This window comes from Bubalus bubalis, chromosome 13 (assembly GCF_019923935.1).
Source record: "Bubalus bubalis isolate 160015118507 breed Murrah chromosome 13, NDDB_SH_1, whole genome shotgun sequence".
In the NCBI taxonomy this organism is placed as follows: domain Eukaryota; kingdom Metazoa; phylum Chordata; class Mammalia; order Artiodactyla; family Bovidae; genus Bubalus; species Bubalus bubalis.
The window spans coordinates 31180584-31201089 of NC_059169.1; the positions used below are offsets into that span (position 1 = coordinate 31180584).

General features: G+C 35.0%; 2 long non-coding RNA genes across 3 annotated transcripts in view; one reads left to right on the forward strand and one right to left on the reverse strand.

Annotated features, from left to right (window-relative positions):
- Window positions 1-20506, forward strand: part of LOC123328974 — a 144554-nt gene that overhangs the window by 65655 nt on the left and 58393 nt on the right. The window lies entirely within an intron of this gene.
- The window catches only part of LOC123328973, a 104561-nt gene continuing 102691 nt past the window's right edge, over window positions 18637-20506 (reverse strand). The window contains exon 3 of one of the 2 annotated variants that reach the window (XR_006544028.2): window positions 18637-18658. This is a non-coding gene — a long non-coding RNA (uncharacterized LOC123328973). The other variant, XR_006544027.2, reaches the window with a different exon arrangement.

Consider the following 20506-nt stretch of genomic DNA (forward strand, 5'->3'; position numbering starts at 1 on the left):
TTCATGTATTTCATATTTACTTTCCTAAATATTTATATTATAAAATCATTTAACTTTTATATGCTGATTTATTTTCATTTGTAAACTGTATATCTTGAAAGAGATTTTGACAATTAGGTAATAATATAGGGGCTAGAATCTTCAAATTAATAACAAATAATTTATGGGAAATGTGGGCAAAGTACTAAAGTTTTAGAAAAACTAAATTATCCCTATGTACATACATATTTTACTTGTCTTAAATGTATAAATATGATTGCATCATCTTTATAAAAATATACACACAAATATGTACATCAAATTGTGCTGTATGTATTTTATAATATGCAATGACTCTAATACCATAAAGTTCTTTCTGTCAACTAAATTTCAGTCTGAAAACATCATGTAGGGCAGAGGTCCCCCATCCACAGGCCATGGACCAGTACTGGTCCATGGCCTCTTAGGAACTATGCCATACAACAGGAGGTAAACAGTGGGAGCAAGCAAGTCTTCTTCAGCTACTCCCCATCACTCTCCATCACTCACATTACATCCTGAACCATCCCCTCCACCCCTGCCAAAACCATCAGTGAAGGAGACTCTTCCATGAAACTGGTCCCTGGTGCCAAAAGGATTGGGGACCACTAGTCTAGAGTTGTCTTTTTACCTCTGTTTAAAACAGCTGTTACCTCTTAAATATAAGCTTTGTTTCCAGTGTAACTGTGAGTGAATAAATTAATCATGTGCTCTAACATAAAAAGAGGACAATAGTCCCCAAGGGAGAAGTGAATGCAAATGAACTGACTGATTTAATACTGCAGTGCAATATTATGATTTTCACTTGAGCAGATGGGAACTAGGGGGATGTACAATCTCAAAATCATCAGTTTAGTTGACTTTTCCCTGTTCCCAGACTAAAAAATCCATCACCAATCTGAATATCAGGATACAATTCCACAGCCCCAAAGACTTTAATGTTGCAAACTCATCTGTGCTATGTACTGCATACCAAATGAAACCTTTTAATTATTTAGTACCTATATAAATTTGTGTGTATGTGAACTTATATCTTGCAAACACCTGCTTCTACCATGCATTATGTAGACACAGTCCCAAATGAGAAGGAAAGTGTATAAGATTCTTTATAGATTTTCCAATGTGAACTTCATCCTCGTATTCTGATGTTGGAACTGTGTCTGAAAATTAGAATATAAAATGCTGCTGCTGCTACTAAGATGCTTCAGTCATGTCCGACTCTGTGCGACCCCATAGATGGCAGCCCACCAGGCTCCTCTGTCCCTGGGATTCTCCAGGCAAGAATATTGGAGTGGGATGCCATTTCCTTCTCCAAGAATATAAAATATACATAATAAATTTTATATTTTTTATTGTCTAAAGCAAATAGGTCACAGAACAATTTTGATGAGGCAGTTATATTTTATTATTTTGACAGTTTCCAGAGAGATAACCATAATGGAAGCTCTTTTTTCATTTATGTACAGTGTATCAGGAATGTTTTAGATTGGCTCGGCATATAAAAGGACTTTGTAACTTATTAGTGATGTCTGAGAACCATCTGGAATATTCAACATCTTCAACATTGGATTTCCAGTGTTACAGGTAATCCAGTCAGAACCAGTGGGATCTAATATGTCATTGATTCTTCCTCTACCACTGCCAAGTGTTGACTTAGGAAGTTATAAATTAACATTTCAATATTCTTGAGTATACTATGAAATATGCTCCCCAAAACCTAGACATCTGAGTCCAATTCCCACAGAAGGCAGTGGTGAAATAACCATAGCACACTACTTTTTTATATATAGATGTTTATTATATATAATTTCCCAGGGAAAAAAGGAGATTGGACTTAGTCATGTAAATAAATTCTTTTTTTTTTTTTACTGATGGGCTAGAAATCAATCCCAAGCACCTTGAGGATTTGGACAACAGAGACTATATTACTTGACTTTTGGCAAAGTAATTTAGCATCTCATTTTTCCTGGAAGGGTACCTCTCAAGTTCCTGGTAGGAAGTTCTTGTAGTTGAACCTTCTGTTGAATTGAAATGCATTGTGGGAACTCTTTGATTTATGGTGCTGTGAAATGTAAAGGGATGGACTGTGGGGCACCAAACAGGCATTGGTGTAAAACTCATTTCCAATGAGCATTAGATGAGTGAGCTTGGAACAGGGCCTCAAACCTGTAGAGGGTTTTGTTACTTCTCTATGGCTCTCAGTGATAAACGGTTCCAGATTTAGAGAAGATAGCATAACAAGCACAAATTGTGCACCTAACATAATGCACATACACTGCAAGTCATTAAATTCAATCATAGATGACACTGTCTACAGAATAACCCAGATGTTTACTGTTGTGCTAGTGGTTTAGTTGATAAGTCGTGTCCAACTCTTTGCAACCCCATGAACTGTAGCCTGCCAGGCTCCTCTGTCCATGGGATTCTCCAGGCAAGAATACTGGAGTGGGTTGCCACTTCCTTCTCCAGGGGATCTTCCCCACCCAGGGATAGAACCTGGGTCTCCTGCATTGCAGGTAGAATCCTTACCAACTGAGCTACCAGGGAAGCCCAGTTTACCAAGCATTCTGACCTTAAATCCGGCAATCCTTCTTTATTAATTAATAGTAATAATAGCAATTAACATCATTAATGATTTGATGATGTAGCCTAAATGTAATATTTTCTCAATAAACAATATTGAACAAAGAACAACAATGACAAAATCCTGTTTCAAAATACCTTGTATAGAAATATTTAACATTTATTAAGCATTATAAGATATATACCTTGTATATGTTATTTTAAAAGCAATTATTGTCTTCTTTATTTTTTAGATAGTCACTGAGGCTTTAGAATTTTACGTAACTTGCCTAGGTTTAGATGGCCAGAATTAAGGCTTGGGTTCCTTTGGCTTCAAAGCCCTATAAATTAATGCCAGACAACATGGCAGTTCTTAGTTGTACAGGTGGCATTTAGTTAGAATGTCCCATGTATCCCTTAAATATCTTATTTGTGTGATTCGGATCAAAAGAGGTTTCCAAATACAATGGAAATAATTCCAAAATATATGGTATAAACTGACTTCAGAAGGTCATTTTCAATTCTATCAAAAATATGATTTTATAACAAAACATTCACAAGTAGAAAAAATAGCCAATTGAAAACAACTGCCCATCAAGACTAGTCCTAGCCTTACAAAGAGTAGAAAAAGAGCAACATCATATTAATATGTGGGCTGAGAGGAGAGAAAAAAGTAGAAGCAAATGGAAAAAATACAAAGGTGTTCCTCCTAGCTCAAGTATAAAGTTTCAAGATGCATTTACAGATTACTTTATATTACTAATATGTAATGTAAGGGAAACACACAGACAGTTCTTCCTTCCTCACATAGTAGGTAGTAATCAGGCTACATGCATCACATTGTCATAGTTTCCAGATTTTCTTAGACCTAACACTCCCATTTTTGTCTCTTCATTTCCCTCTTCCCCCAAGGCTGTCTAATTATCTTCCTTCTCAAGCTTTGCTATTTCTTGTTTTTATCCCTATCCTACAAAACCTCCCCATTTCTGTTTCTTAACATGTTCCCCGCCCCCCACGCCCACCCCCATACTCTCATCCTTGTTTTTCTTCTTTTTGCTCTGAGTTGAGCCATGTTCTGTATATGCTTTTGAACACACTCCTCTCTTTGAATGAAAATACTCCTCCATAACAACCACATTTCCTTATTTAACAAAATCACTTTTAGGGCTTAGCTGCCATGCATCTTGCTCTCGGAAGACTTACTATATCTTCTTATCTAGGTTATATCTACAGTTCTTTATCTTTCCATATTCATAACATTTATTGCATTCAAAATTATTTGTTCATCATCTTTCCAAAGTAGAGCAATATGTTTGTTATTCACCCCTAACTTCCCAGGAACTAGCACAATGTTGTGGTATACAATAGATACCCAGTTCTATTGAACTTTTCTGTCATTACAATGCTGTATACATTGATGTGGGCACTGAAACCAATATAAAAAAAAATCAAACTTAGTATATGCAAGATAATAGAACAATGAGTAATGTATGATCTATGTTTCAGTTTACTTTATAACCGGGCTCACACATTTCTATTCTTATACAGTTGAAACAAATTGGATTTTTTTCCTTTATTTATTTATTTTTAGTTAAAGGATAATTACAATATTGTGTTGGTTTCTGCCATACATCAACATGGATCAGCCCTGGGTATACATATATCCCCTCACAGAGTGAAGTAAGTCAGAAAGTGAAAAACAAATACAAATTAATGCATATATGTGGAATCTAGAAAGATGGTACTGACGAACCTATTTGCAGGGCAGCAATGGAGACACAGATATAAAGAAAAAATTGAATTTATTTTTGATGGGTGTGGCATGGTAGTAATTGAAGCAGCAGGCTCTATCATTTGCTCTCATCAGTTCAGTTCAGTCTCTCAGTCGTGTCCGACTCTTTGCGACCCCATGAATCGCAGCACACCAGGCCTCCCTGTCCATTACCAGCTCCCGGAGTTCACTCAGACTCACGTCCATTGAGTCAGTGATGCCATCCAGCCATCTCATCCTCTGTCGTCCCCTTCTCCTCCTGCCCCCAATCCCTCCCAGCATCAGATCTTTTCCAATGAGTCAACTCTTCACATGAGGTGGCCAAAGTACTGGAGTTTCAGCTTTAGCATCATTCCTTCCAAAGGAATCCCAGGGCTGATCTCCTTCAGAATGGACTGGTTGGATCTCCTTGTAGTCCAAGGGACTCTCAAGAGTCTTCTCCAACACCACAGTTCAAAAGCATCAATTCTTCTGTGCTCAGCCTTCTTCAAAGTCCAACTCTCACATCCATACATGACCACAGGAAAAACCATAGCATACACAGACCTAAATGAAGATGAGAGAAGTCAAAGACCTTTGAATAACCTTTTCTATTGTTGAAGGGAAGTTTAGATGCAAATAGTTAACAGAGAGAAAAGTTATAAGGTTGTTCACACACAGATTTTAAGATAAATATTTGCTATGACAAATGGCAAGATGATGAGTTTCTGCTAAAAAAACAAAATGATCCCTCTTTATTACAGGCTCTCTATTAAACTAGTACATATAATTAAGGCAGGAGAAGTTTTTGTCTTTAAATCCTCTTTGGATTTGCTTGATTATATTCTGCATTTTAGCAATCTGCAATCTATTCAGAATCTTTTTAGAGACCTTGGACTTGATTGTTTTAATTATAACTCAGAACATGTACAAGCTCAGTTTCCTTTTCTGTCATGGGGGTGGGATTGGTAAATCTAAGGGCACCCACAAACACATGCACAGGATAAACTTCATGAATAGTTACGCTGTCAAAGACTGCATTTTTTCCCATCTTTTTTTCTAACATAGGTTAGAATATAGGATCCAAAGTCAAAGGTTTAGGTTCTGTTTATTATTAGCCAGGGGATTTTAAACAAGTAATTTTACAATAAGCCTCAGCATCCTTACTTGTCCATAAAAAGTGTATATGAAATTTCTGTATCACCTTATTGGTGAACTTGAGGATAAAACTAAAACAGTCATTGTAGAAAAACTTAATAGGAAAACATTGCATAAGTGTAAAATAATTTAACGTAGTTTCTCTTTTTTTCTATACTTGCCTACTCATAGCAGTGTTGTTTACCTTCATAAATTGAGGAGTATCCTATAAGGAAGAGTATGTGATAAGGACCTCTTCCTACTTAGTTATGTTTATATCTAGGTAATTTTCCTAGGCAAAATTTTTGCAATGAACTTAATTTCCTAGTCACTGTTATTTACTGCTGCAGTAAATTGAAATCCAGTATACACATCAACTACATTGAGTCACTCCTTTACATTCTAGTCTACACATGTAGTTCTTCTCAAACTTCGCCATGGATCAGACTTAGCTCCAGAGCTTGCTGTCACACAAATTACTGGGTACCACCTCCAGGGTTTCTGATGGAATAAATGGACCCCATATTTTTGGTTTGTTTTTTTGTTTTAATATTTCCTACAAGTTCCTAAGTGACAAGTATGCTGCTACTGCATTGGTCACACATTGAAAACCACTGCCCTGGCACGGCTTCTTAGGTTTTAACATTCATAACAACCTCCCGGCTTTAACCTTAGACAGTTATTTCATTGCTCTGAGGTATGTCTTTGCTTCTTTATTTTAAAAAATGAAATCAGAGTTGAGATTCACTGTTTTAAGATTAGTGTTTCTCAAATGCTCTTGCCAAAACCAAACTCGATTCAAAAAGATTTGAAAGGCAAGAGGATGAAGATTACATGTGTTCATGGGTGGCCTCTGTGCTCTGTCATCTAAGCAAATAGCCAACCCAGACAATTTCATCGTTCAATAGAAAAAATATATATTTGCATAACTAGTACATGCTGCTTCTCCGGACTACCCCAACTTTTCTGTGAGCTGTTACAAACATGTATGTGTTGAGTTTTCTCCTTCCTGCACTTTATTCAAGTGTGAGATTTTATTATTAAAAATATTTCCCATATGGTGAGTGATGCAGAAAGAGCAGCTAGTATACCAGGATTCCAGACCAAAGCTGCCCAACTGGCAACTGCCTGACTCTACTTATACCAAAGAAGAGATGGGAAACAATTAGGATTGATCTCAAGTCTATTAGGGAGTCAAGAGAAACCCAGTTGAAGGGCAACGTTAGCCAGTTAAGCACAAGAAGTAACTTTCTCAGGCTCCACTTCTTTATGATAGAGATAAAATTCAGGAATCTATGACCTACCAAAAAATATAACTACAAGTGGCTTGGAGGCAACTGCATTAAGATACACAGGACCCTTTAATCCTTACTTTTTTCCAGCTTGAGACTTTGGAATGTCTTTACTTTTCCTCCACACACTTACCCTGCAAACAAAGCTTTGATTATAGGCCTTTGTTATGAAATAATGAATACATTATTCTGACATCAGCTATTGCAGACCATCAGCATCTGAGAGCTAATTGATATTTGATGAATGGTTCTTAATTTTTAAATACTGTGCATTTAAAATATTCATTTAATAAGACTATTTCAGGGTACATAGTACTAAAAAAGTATGTTGAAAGAATTACAATCTCTGAGATCATTTTAGCTTATGATACTGTTATTATACTATTATAAACCTTTTTAAAAATAACATGATAATCACCATAATGGTATATTTTGCTTTTTAATTGAAGTGTAGCTGATTTGCAATGTTCCATCAACTTCTGATGTACAGCAGATTTTCAGTTTTATATGTATACAATATATTTATATATATTCTATATTCTTTTTTATATTCTTTTCCATTGTGGTTTATCTCAGAATATTGAATATAGTTCTCTGCTCTATACAGTAAGACCTTGTTGTCCATCCATTCTATATGTAATAGTTTGCATCTACTAACCTCGATCTATTATTCCAACCCTTCTCACAGCCCTGCTCCCTCTTGGAAACCACAAATCTGTTTTCTGTGAGTCTTTCTGTTTTATACATAAGTTCACTTGTGTCATATTTTAGATTCCACATATAAGTGATGTCATATTATATTTTTCTTATTCTTTCTGATTTACTTCACTTAGTATGATAATCGAATTTATGGCTGAGTAGTATCCCATTGTGTATATATATACACACCACATCTTTTTTATCCATTTATCTGTCAATGGACATTTAAGTTGTTTCCATATCTTGGCTACTGTGAATAGTGATTCTATAAACATTGAGGTACAAGTATCTTTTTGAATTATAGTTTTGTCCAGATCTGTGCCTATGAGTGTGATTTCTAGCTCATATAGTAACTCTAGTTTTCTAAGGAACCTCCATACTCTTTTCCATAGTGGCTGTAGCAACTTACATTCCCACCAACAGTGTAGGAGCGAGTCCCTTTTCTCCATATCCTTTCCAGCATGTTATTTGTATACTTTTTAATGATAATCATTCTGATTAGTGTGAGGTGGCACTTCATTGCAATTTTGATTTGCATTTCTTTAGTAATTAGTGATGTTGAACATCTTTTCATGTGCCTATTGGCCATCTGTATGTTTTATTTGGAGATAAGACCATTTAGATCTTCTGCCCATTTTTTGATTGGGTTGTTTGCTTTTTGTTGTTGAGTTATATGAGCTATTTATATATTTTGGAAATTAAGCCCTGTGAGTTGCATTGTTTGCAAATATATTCTGCCACTCTGTGGGTTGTCTTTTCATTTTGTTTATGGTTTCCTTTGCTGTGCAAAAGGTTGTAATTTTGATTAGGTATCATTTGTTTATTTTTGCTCTTCTTTCTATTGCTTTGGGACACTGTCCTAAGAAAACATTGATATGTTTTTGTCAGAAAATGGTTTGCCTATGATCTCTTCTGGGAGTTTTATGGTCATGTCTTATGTTTAAATCTTTAAGCCATTTTGAATTTTTTTTTTTGTACATGGTGTAAAGATATATTCTAACTTCATTGATTTACATGTGCCTGTCCAACTTTCCCAGCATCACTTGCTGAAGAGAATAATTGTATATTTTAGATGCATATCATATATTCTTCAGTCATACAAATTTCCTTATTATAAATACAGTAGTAAAAATATATATATTTTTCCTGTTAGATTATTTTACACAGAATAAAATCTAGTATTAGAATCAATAGGTAAATGGAAATGAACATTTTTATGACATGGTTTTAGGTTATAACTAATGTTAATTTCAGAAAATTTAAAGATACAAAGAAGCATAGGGTATGGAAAAAAAAATCTTAATGTAGTAACTTAACAGTTTAGTGTATTTTTGTTTTATTATGTAATGCTAATAAATGTTTAATATCCCTCTATCTTAAAATTGTGAACAAAATTTATTAATACTTCATAAATATCATTTTAATAATAGTAATTGGAGGAAGCACTTATGTTTCTATTATGTCTAATATATCCCATGTGGTAAAATCCATGTTTTATTTTGATCAAGTGTTTAATATAAGAAGACAATGTATTTTTATATCTTTTAGAAAGAAGTTCAAAAATTCATTATACCTCATTTTGGGTAAGATTTTTTAAAACAAGCACTCTGATTCCAATAATTTTATTAACTTTAACATGCACAAATACATGGCATTGATGTCTTACACCTGTTTAACTACCACATTCTTCAGGAAACAGAACATCACCAAGTCTCTAAAAGCACTTTCATGCTGCATTCCAGGCATCACCCATTAGCATAACTTCCAGTACCATATATTACTTTCACTTGTTTTTGAGGGCATACATGTTCCGGAGAAGGCAATGGCACCCCACTCCAGTACTCTTGCCTGGAAAAAGGAGGAGGAGCCTGGTAGGCTACAGTCCATGGGGTCGCTAAGAGTCAGACACAACTGAGCGGCTTCACTTTCACTTTTCACTTTCTTGCACTGGAGAAGGAAATGGCAACCCACTCCAGTGTTCTTGCCTTGAGAATCCCAGGGACAGGGGAGCCTTATGGGCTGCCATCTCTGGGGTCGAACAGAGTCGGACACGACTGAAGCGACTTAGCAGCAGCATGTTCAGTCATGTCTAACTCTTTGTGATCTCATGGACTATAGCCTACCATGCTTCTCTGTCCATGAAATTTTCAAGCCAAGAATACTGGAGTGGGTTACCATTTCCTCCTCCAGGGGATCTTCCCTACCCAGGATCACACCTATGTCTCCTGCATTGGCAGGCGGATTCTTGACCACTTGTACCACCTAGGAAGCCCCTCATTTTTGGGGGGAGCTTTATCTAAATGGAATCATATAACATGTTTTTATATGATAACATTTGTTGTGTGAAATTTATACATAATTTTATAGAAAGCAGCAGTTGGTTCATTTTCAATGGTGTTTGCTACACATGAATATCTATATCAAAGCTTTAGTTTTAAATATTTTAAAATTTTAAATATTTTCTGCCAATAACTAATGGCTCATAAGAAGTGCATGCATAAACTATGTAACTAACTTTTCAAACAACTAGGAACCGAGTAAAGCTTTAATTGGGCTTCGCAGGTGACCTAGTGGTAAAAAATCCTCTTGCTGATGTGGGTTTGATCCATGGTTCGGGAAGATCCCCTGGAGTAGGAAATGGAAACCTGCTTCAATATTCTTGCCTGGGAAATTCCATGGACAGAGAAGCCTGGCGGTCTACAGTCCATGGGACTGCAAAGTCAGACATAACTGAGTCCTGCCCCCATACACAAAGCTTTAACTAACTGAAATGAATAGTGAATGAAAAACCAACTGATTTTGTATTATGCTTATATAGTCTACACAAACCATTAGATTTTTCAATGAGCATACAAAATCTTTAAGAATGACCATATTTTATATTACAAAAGTTATGTATTTTAAAAAACAAATTGAAAGAAGTACCAGTTTTGCTTTCAAGTTATGAACACCCACTTTCCAACTTCAATACAATGATGCAAAATATTAAATGACTTGATCAAGATCTATTATTTCAAATATTTATATGTCTAGTTATGGGAAACAATCACTTACTCTTAGGTATTGCCTTAAATAGTAAATAATTCTGAATGTAATAAGCATTTTAAAGTTAAACAAACATTGATACCTGGTGGCAATTAACTGAGTTAGTGGACAGGATGCTGATAATTTGTAAAGTACAATAGTAACGTTTGTATGTGCTTTATGCTAAAGCAGAAATGTAATGACATTTATGCAAATACTAAAAGGTGAATTGATAGGTTCTTCCTCAATAGCTCTGGTCAGGAATGTGCCTATAGTGGTGACTGTTGTCTACCCAGCTTCCATGCCAAACCTTTTCCTCTTGTGAGCAATCATCTGATCACCCATGTTGTCCTGCATCTCAAAAGATGTAATGACACTACTCAACTATTACATATAATAAACATATTTTGCACATAATTATAGAATGTCAAGCAGTTCAGTCGCTCAGTCATGTCTGACTTTTTGCAACTCCATGTACTGCAGCACGCCAGGCTTCCCTACCCATCACCAACTCCAGGAGTTTGCTCAAACTCATGCCCATCGAGTCGTTGATGCCATTCAACCATCTCATCCTCTGCTGTCCCCTTTGCCTCCTGCCTTCAATCTTTTCCAGCATCAGGGTCTTTTCCAATAGTCAGTTCTTCACATAAGGTGGCCAAAGTATTGGAGCTTCAGCTTCAGCATCAGTCCTTCCAATGAATATTTAGGACTGATTTCCTTTAGGATCGACTGGATTGATCTCCTTGCAGTCCAAGGGACTCTCAAGAGTCTTTTCCAATACCACAGTTCCACAGTTCAAAAGCATCAGTTTCTCAGTACTCAGCCTTCTTTATAGTCTAACTCTCACATCCATACATGACTACTGGAAAAACCAGAGCTTTGCCTAGATGGACCTTTGTTGGCAAAGTAATATCTCTGCTTTTCAATATGCTGTCTAGGTTGGTCATAGTGTTTCTTTCAAGGAGCAAGTGACTTTTAATTTCAAGGCTGCAGTCACCATCTGCAGTGATTTTGGAGCCCCTCAAAATAAAATCTCTCACTGTTTCCATTGTTACCTCATCTGTTTGTCATGAAGTGGTGGGACCAAATGCCATGATCTTTGTTTTTTGAATGCTGAGTTTTAAGCCAGCTTTTTCACTCTCCTGTCATTTTCATCAAGTTCTTCTTCGCTTTCTGCCATAAGGGTGGTGTCATCTGTGTATCTGATGTTATTGATATATCTCCCGACAATCTTGATTCTAGCTTGTGCTTCATCCAGCCCGGCATTTCTCATGAGGCATTTTGCATATAAGTTAGATAAGCAGAGTGACAGTTTACAGCTTTGACATACTCATTTCTGAATTTGGAACCAGTCTCTTGTTCCATGTCTGGTTCTAACTGTTGCTTCTTGACCCGCATACAGATTTCTCAGGTGGCAGGTCAGGTGGTCTGGTATTCCCATCTCTTTAAGAATTTTCCACAGTTTGTTATGATCCACACAAAGGCTTTGGTGTAGTCAGTAAAGCAGAAGTAGATGTTTTCTTGGAACTCTCTAGCTTTTTCAATGATCCAACAGATGTTGGCAGTTTGAACTCTGGTTCTTCTGCCTTTTCTAAATCCGGCTTGAACATATGGAAGTTCATGATTCATGTACTGTTGAAGCCTGGCTTGGAGAATCTTGAGCTTTACTTTGCTAGTGTTACACATTATAGAATGTGTGCAACTTCAAAAAGAAGTATTCTTGATGTATAAAAATCAGTATTCTTGACATCATATTACCTAGAGAATTCATATCACACTCTCTCTGAGATTCTATTAACAACAGAACCAGCTCTAAATGATGTGGAATTTTCTTGAGATTGGACTATAAAGGTTGTGAGCATATGAGGAATATCATATCCATTTCTGAAGTTCAAGTTCATAGTGTATTAAATGAGAATTTCTAAGATAAAGTAAGCTGGAAAAGAAATGACCAAACATGAAAGAAAGCAAAAATAATGCTAATAACAAAAAAAAATAATCTTTTCATTTTAGGTAGTCATGGTTTGAGAATAATAAACAAGTTTATTCAAATGAATAGAAGATAAAAAAAAGAATATTTTAATTGGAACTATAAAATGATTATTTAAAATATGTCCATTTGGCTTCAAAATGGAAATTAAAAGACTGTATAAATATTATCCAACAAAAAATTAGTATAACAGTATTTGAAATTCCAATACTGTTTAAATATTAAAATGTATGCTATATATGGGCTTCCCTGATGGCTCAGTGGTAAACAACCCACCTGCCAATGCAGGAGTTGTGGGTTCCATCCCTAAGTCAGGAAGATCCCCTTTAAAAGAAAAACCCACTCCAGTCTGTGGTTCCAAAACAGGAGTGTATTTGCAATGTCATACATTTCCTTCTGGAAAAGATTCTTACCTTTAAATTTGATGAATACATTTCACATAAAACTACCATCATTCTCATTAATGGATGGCTTGTTAAACAGCAATATTGTCCCTTTCACAAGAAATAATGGTAATATGGCTTATAACACTACTTCAACTGAGGTAAATAGCTTTAAGGTTACCCTGCTGTGTAAATATGTTCCACCCATGGTTTTTCACGCTGCTTTGTGTCACTGTGCTAGAGGAAGGTCTTGTGTATCCAAACAACTTTGTAGGTAATAGATGACTCAAGCATAATAATTTAACAACTGGGTGATTTAAAATATGTCACTTAGTAAGTAATTACAGAATAGCTCTGCAGTCTTGTTTGAAAATCAAATTTTATGAAGTATACTTTAGAAATATTTGCCCCATCTGGATGTAGAGAAAACATTTTTTTGTAGTTTTTGTTTCTTATTTTTTCACAGGTATGTGTTATCAGTTGTATGGTATGGTGGAATTTATTGAAAGATATTTTAATTTCATTACATGTTAACTTAATGTGCAATGACATTAAATGTTATATAGCTAAACTGTGATTTTAGGAAAATTTAACTGCTTTATTGTTCAGGTTTTTTGGGTTTTTTTATGATTATGAGTTGTATGTATGGTAAAATGATTACTTGATATTGTAAGCAAGCAGAACTTTTAAAGCTGAGTTAGAATGTTGTATTAGTTTCTGGTATACAACAAAGTGACTCAGTTTTATATATACACACACACATATATATATATATACACACACATATATACACTGTGCTATATAATACGATCTTACTGTTTATCTACTGTATATACAGTAGTATATCTGCTAATCTCGAACTATTAGTTTATCCCTCTCCCTACCTTTCCCCTTGGGCAACCATAAGTTTGTTTTCTATATCTGTGCATCTGTTTCTGTTTTGTAAGTTCAACTGTAGCATTTTTTTAGATACCATATATAGGTGATATCATGTGATATGTCTTTCTCTGACTTCACTTAATATGATAATTTCTAGGTCCATACATGTTGTTGCATAAGGCATTATTTCATTATGTTTAGTATTCCGCTGCATATATATACACTAAATCTTCTTTATCCATTCATTTCATGGATGGACATTTAGGTTGCTTCCATGTCTCGGCTGTTATAAAGAGCGCTGGTATAAACACTGGGGTGCACGTATTTTTGGGGAGTTTTCTTCAGATATATGCCTAGGAATGGGTTTGCTAGATCATATGGTAAGCTCTAGTTTTAGGTTTTTTTTTAAGGAACCTCCATACTATTTTCCACAGTGACTGAACCAATTTACATTCCCACCAACAATATAGAAGAGTTCCCCTTTCTCCAAACCATCTCCAGCATTTATTATTTGTAGACTTTTTAAATTATGGTCATTCTGCTGGTGTGAGGTGCTACTTGTTTGTAGTTTTGATTTGCATTTCTCCAATGTTTAGTGATATTGAGCATATTTTCATGTATCTCTTGGCCATCTGTATGTCTTCTTTGGACAATTGTTTACTTAGATCTTCTGCCCATTTTTTGATTGGGTTGTTTTTGTTGTTGAGTTGTATGAGATGTTTGTATATTTTGTAAATTATGCCCTTGTTGGTCACATCACAGGTTGTCTTTTGTTTGTTTTGTTTCTGGTTTCCTCTGCTATCTAAAAGGTTGTAAGTTGATTAGGTCCCATTGTTTATTTTTGCTTTTATTTCTATTGCCTTGGGAAATCTAAGAAGAAAGTGGTGCAATTTAAGTCAGAGAATGTTTTGCCTCTGTTCTCTTCTAAGAGTCTTATGGTGTCATTTAAGTCTTTAAGCCATTTTGACTTTATTTTTGTGTATGGTGTGAGGGTTTAATACATACTCAGTAAATAGTACCTAAATCCATGTTCATATTTTCAAAGTAAAAAGTCTTATTCTTTCTGTTACTCTCCTTTGAGGTTTCTCCCTTTACTTATTTCACTGAGTTTTAAAATGTTAACTGCATGATACTGAATCCCATTTCTACTTTAAATTGTTAAAGAGATAGTTAAGCAAATAAAAATAATTGCAAATCAAAATGTAAAACATTTATTTTTACATGCAATTCAACTTGTGTACTATCCAGGTACAAAAAATAAGATGCTGTGTTTGAATTGATCTCTTCTAAGAAATATATAAAGCAGGAATTTGTATAAGTAATACACATTTTTGGCCAGAGTTCTACACTGCCAAAAATTTACTGTTCTTTAGATGTTTTGAATATGTGTAAGGGGAAGAAATAAATTTTTAATAAGCTAGAAACAATTGCTTTTCAATAAGCATACTTAACTAGAGCACATCTTACTTGCTATAATATTAGCATATAAAATGAATAGTTTTATTTTCAAAACAATTTCAATGTGCCATTTTTATAAAAAACAAAGCTTCTTATATTACATGTCTCTAGTAAAAGTGACAGAGAAAGAAAAGAAGTTAAATTCTTTTAATCACAGAATTTTCACCTTCAGGGTAAATATTAAAACCTTGAAGTATATATCTATACTATAAACTAAAACTTGAATAATACAAATATTAACATTTGACATGGGTCCATTTTGCTCTTCTTTTTAAATATCTCCTGACTATTTTATACATCTGTCTTATAAAGGCAAATTCTTCAGTACTTCTAGATACTTGTCCAATACTTCTAGAGTTTAGGGACTCCTGGATTTCAAATACCATGGTCACTATAAAAAGAAATATGTTTGAAAACTCTGGAACTTCTTGCCTTTCCTATTTTCTGACATAAAGTTGACACCTGAACAACGTGGGTATGAACTGGGCTGGTCCACGTATATACCCAGATATTTTTTCATTAGTATACATGGTCTGTGTACACATGCAGAGGAATCTCATATACTGAAGACCAACTATTAACATAAATTATATATGGATCACCCTCCATGTTGCTCAAGGATTAGATGTAATTTACTTTACATTCACTTAAGGTGTATTTCACCCTGAAGGAGGGCATAGGAACCCACTCCTGTACTCTTGCCTGGAGAATCTCCATGCACAGAGGAGCCTGTCAGGCTTCAGTTCATGGGGTCACAAAAGAGTTGGACATTACTGAGCGAGTAAGCACAAGGGATATTTCAAGTGTCTGAAAATAACTATCTTCAAAATATGTGGGCTTATTAAAAATTTAGACTACCTAGCATTTAGTCAAATATGTGTGTGTGTGTGTGTGTATACTAGCCCAGGTGGCGCTAGTGGTAAAGAACCACCTGTCAATGAAGGAAATGTAAGAGATGCTGCTTCAATCCCTGGGTCAGGAAACTCCCCTGGAGGAGGGCACACATACATACATATATATATTTTTTTTCATCCAGATTTTTGGTTTCTAACATCTTCAGAAATGTGTGTTAAGCCATTTTTGGGGGGAAAAAAAAGTAATTTACATATTGCAATGCTCAGACTTTCAAAGTAGACAATTTATACAATTCTTCTGCATTTACTAAAGTTTTATAACCTCCATCACTATTTATTTCTAGAAAAAATGTCATTATTTCTAGTAAAAATGTCATTACCCCTAAAGAAACCTGTACTCATTGGCAGCCCTGCCCTACTGTCTCCCTGGCAACAATTATTCCATTTATTTTTATGGATTTGCCTATTCCAGTCATTCTATATATGTGGAATTATATAATATGTGGCCTTTTATTTATTTGGCTTGTTTCACTTAATTTTATGTTTTCAAGGCTCATCCTTGACCCATTTAATATGGCAAGATTCACTGTTTCCAGTAATCCTTTGAACCATTTTACCTTTTAGAAAGTCTGGTTTACTGCAAGCTTGCCAATTTCCCACTCCCTCCCCAGCCCCGCAAATGTAGAAAGACAGATGTAAGCCATGTCCCTTCAAAGTGAAGTGAGTTGACGTTCTCATCCTTCACTTCCTCCCTTCTCGTGATTCACTGCTGTTTTGTGTGATCTTTGAAATAAAGGTGATGTCTGGTTCTTGTCTGTCACAGTTACCTGGCCCTGCAGTCATTACAGGTTGCATAAAAACTGTGGAAGATGCTTTTATCATGCTCTGGAAGGCTGGCAGTGCAGGAAAAACCTTATTCTGTCAGATAATTCATTGTTCTCACCTTAGAACACAATTTAAAAAGACCCAAGAGAAATGGAAAATGATCTTAATGTAGATCTTACACTTTTGAGTTGAAGAAAAATGGTGAGCTACTTTTACCTCCTTTAGAAATTTAATAGACAAATCAATTTCCAAATTTTATAAATGGTGAGATGCATCAAAGATAAATCAAATAGCCAGATAAGTACAAAGTAGGTACTTGAAAATATGAAGTTACAGGTATAATATTTTAGCATGCACAGGCCTTTTTAGGGTTCTTAATGTGTGTTAAATGTTTTAAAATCATGCCAACCAATAACCAGTGACAGTCAAGAATGAATACCCAGAAAAGAACATAGGCTGAAATATAACTTATACAGTTGTGTAGGTGACCTAGTTCATATTCATCTTTTTAAAATGTAAAACTAATGGCTGAGAAGATAAAATGATGAAGACCTTGAAATGTAAAATCTTAAAGGTTCAAGTTATTGTTAATAGTGTAAGAACTGAGCTATTCACTTTAATTCTTTTCAGGATTAAATCAAAAGGCAACAGAGGAAGATCTTACTTTGACAATTGATTAACTTAAATGTGGGGGCACTGATTCTAAATTTAATTTGTCATATGAAAGTGATATTATTATACTTGCTACATAATTAGCTGAGATTCAAAAATAGAAGGAAATGCTGGGCACAATCAACAAGATGTCCCACCTGTTAGAATAAGAATCTTAAAATTATAGATGAAAACATTTAAATGCACATAAAACCAGTATTCAGCAATGAGTCAGATATTTCTACATTAAAACCTTGACTTTCCATGTCCTAACTAGGTAATTTTTAATTAACTAATGATCTTGCCGAGTCTCAGATTTCTCATCTATAAAATGATATTGATGATAGCATTGTTTGGAAAAAAATGTTCTAAGTACCTGGTACATTGTTGATATGTGATTGGCTCTTCGCAAATAGTAATTATTATTATAATACCATTCTTTTAAGTTTGATCATCATCTGAATTTTTCCCACATGATGCCTTTTTAATCCAATTAAATTAGCCTATTAATTGAATCTTTTTTTCCTATTCTAGCTTTCAAAGCTAAGCCTAGCAGAGGACAGATTAGTTAAAACCAGACACACTGCAAATGCACTGGATTCTTACTTTACCAATAGAAACTTTTAAAGAGTATGTTTTTCCCATAGAAAACAAACTTACAAATACCAAAGGGGAAAGTGAGTGCAGAGGAAGGGATAAATAAAGGGTATGGGATTAACAGATACAAATGACTAAATATAAAATAAGCAACAAGGGTTTACTGTATAACACAGGGAACAATATTCAATATCTTATAATAATCTATATGTAAAATAATTGAAAAATAATATGTATATGTATGTATGTGTATATATATGTGTGTGTATATATATATATAAATATAAAACTGAAGAGTTTGATTTATATCTTAAACATAACATTGTAAATCAAATATACACAATGAAAGCTTAAAAAATACTGATATCTTCTAAAGCTTTTAGGTTAATTAAGGGTATACTAATTTTTAGGAAACTAGGACTCACCATTTTTGTTACCCCTTTACAATTATTCTCATTAATAATTTTCAAGGCCAACATAATCATGTAAACTCACATTTTATTCATTGCTTTTAAGTTCATGTCTTTATGAGATAAAGCCTGTAGGCATATAGAGAAAGAGGTCAATAAACTATACAAAGGCATAAAAATAAATGACTAATAGAGCCATAAAAACCAGTATTTACTTATGTAGTCATGCATTTCATATACTGAAATGACTTGTTTTAGGAATTGGTAAGTAACTCAATGAAGTCATAAACTTATCTTCCATTAGTGTATAAATTAGTTTTGACTAAGAAGCTCCTATTTCTTTTATTTTTACCTTGAAAGGGTTTGTCCATTTGATATCTTCGTGGTATCCATGTCAGATACCATACGGAAGCAAACAAAATTTAGCTTATATTGTTATTTGATTAAATTTTAGTGTAACAAGATTAAGTACAGTTGACATTGGAGATTTTCTGTGAATTGCTCTTATTCTCACATATCATCGTCCAAACATAAGAAGTGCAATTCTGGTCTGAATCAAATATAGAATGAATAATTTCCTAATTTTGAAATATTTGTACATACCCATAACACATATCATAAATAACTCCGTATTTTCTGTTAGGGTTGTTGTTCAGTAGCTCAGTCATGTCCGGTGCTTTGTGATCACATGGACTGCAACATGCCAGGATTCCCAGTCTGTACTAGCTCCTGGAGTTTGCTCAAACTGGTGTTTACTGAGTCAAGGATGCCATCCAAACATTTCATCCTTTGTTGCCCCTTTCTCCTCCTGCCCTCAATCTTTCCCAGCATCAAGGTCTTTTCCAGAGTGTTGGATCTTTGCAACAGCTGGCCATTACTCCCTAAAAGAGTAATGGCCTAAAAAATTAACCCTGAATAAATATTAGGATAAGAATGTTTCTAGCCATAACAATGTGAATCATATCATCTAATATTACCCATAAGAATTTATAAATTTTATCATGGGGAAATGTCACAATCCTATTTACCAGCCTTCACAATGAGGTAGTATTATTACATGAAAATATACTTTCTTTAATTAAAATCATTTCTATTGTGCTTAGATCTCTAAGATGTTAAAATTTATACAGGTTTTGATTTTCTAAAGAATACTCATATAAAATCAAATACTTTAAAATATAGCAATTGTTGGTAGATTTTTAGAAAACCACATCAGTTCAGTTCAGTTGCTCAGTCATGCCCGACTCTTTGTGACCCCTTGAATTGCAGCACGCCAGGCCTCCCTGTCCATCAGCAACTCCCAGAGTTCACTCAGACTCACGTCGTCCCCTTCTCCTCCTGTCCCCAATCCTTCCCAGCATCAGACTCTTTTCCAATGAGTCAGCTCTTCACATGAGGTGGCCAAAGTACTGGACTTTCAGCTTTAGCATCATTCCTTCCAAAAAACACCCAGGGCTGATCTCCTTCAGAAAGATGGTGTTGTGAAAGTGGTGTATTCAATATACCAGCATGGCATATGGGACTGGTTGGATATCCTTGCAGCCCAAGGGACTCTAAAGAGTCTTCTCCAACACCACAGTTCAAAAGCATCAATTCTTCGGTGCTCAGCTTTCTTCACAGTCCAACTCTCACATCCATACATGACCACTGGAAAAACCATAGCCTTGACTAGACGGACCTTTGTTGGCAAAGTAATGTCTCTGCTTTTCAACATGCTATCTAGGTTGGTCATAACTTTCCTTCCAAGGAGTAAGCGTCTTTTAATTTCATGGCTGCAATCACCATCTGCAGTGATTTTGGAGCCCCAAAAATAAAGTCTGACACTGTTTCCACTGTTTCCCCATCTATTTCCCATGAAGTGGTGGGACCAGATGCCATGATCTTCGTTTTCTGAATGTTGAGCTTTAAGCCAACTTTTTCACTCTCCACTTTCACTTTCATCAAGAGGCTTTTGAGTTCCTCTTTACTTTCTGCCAT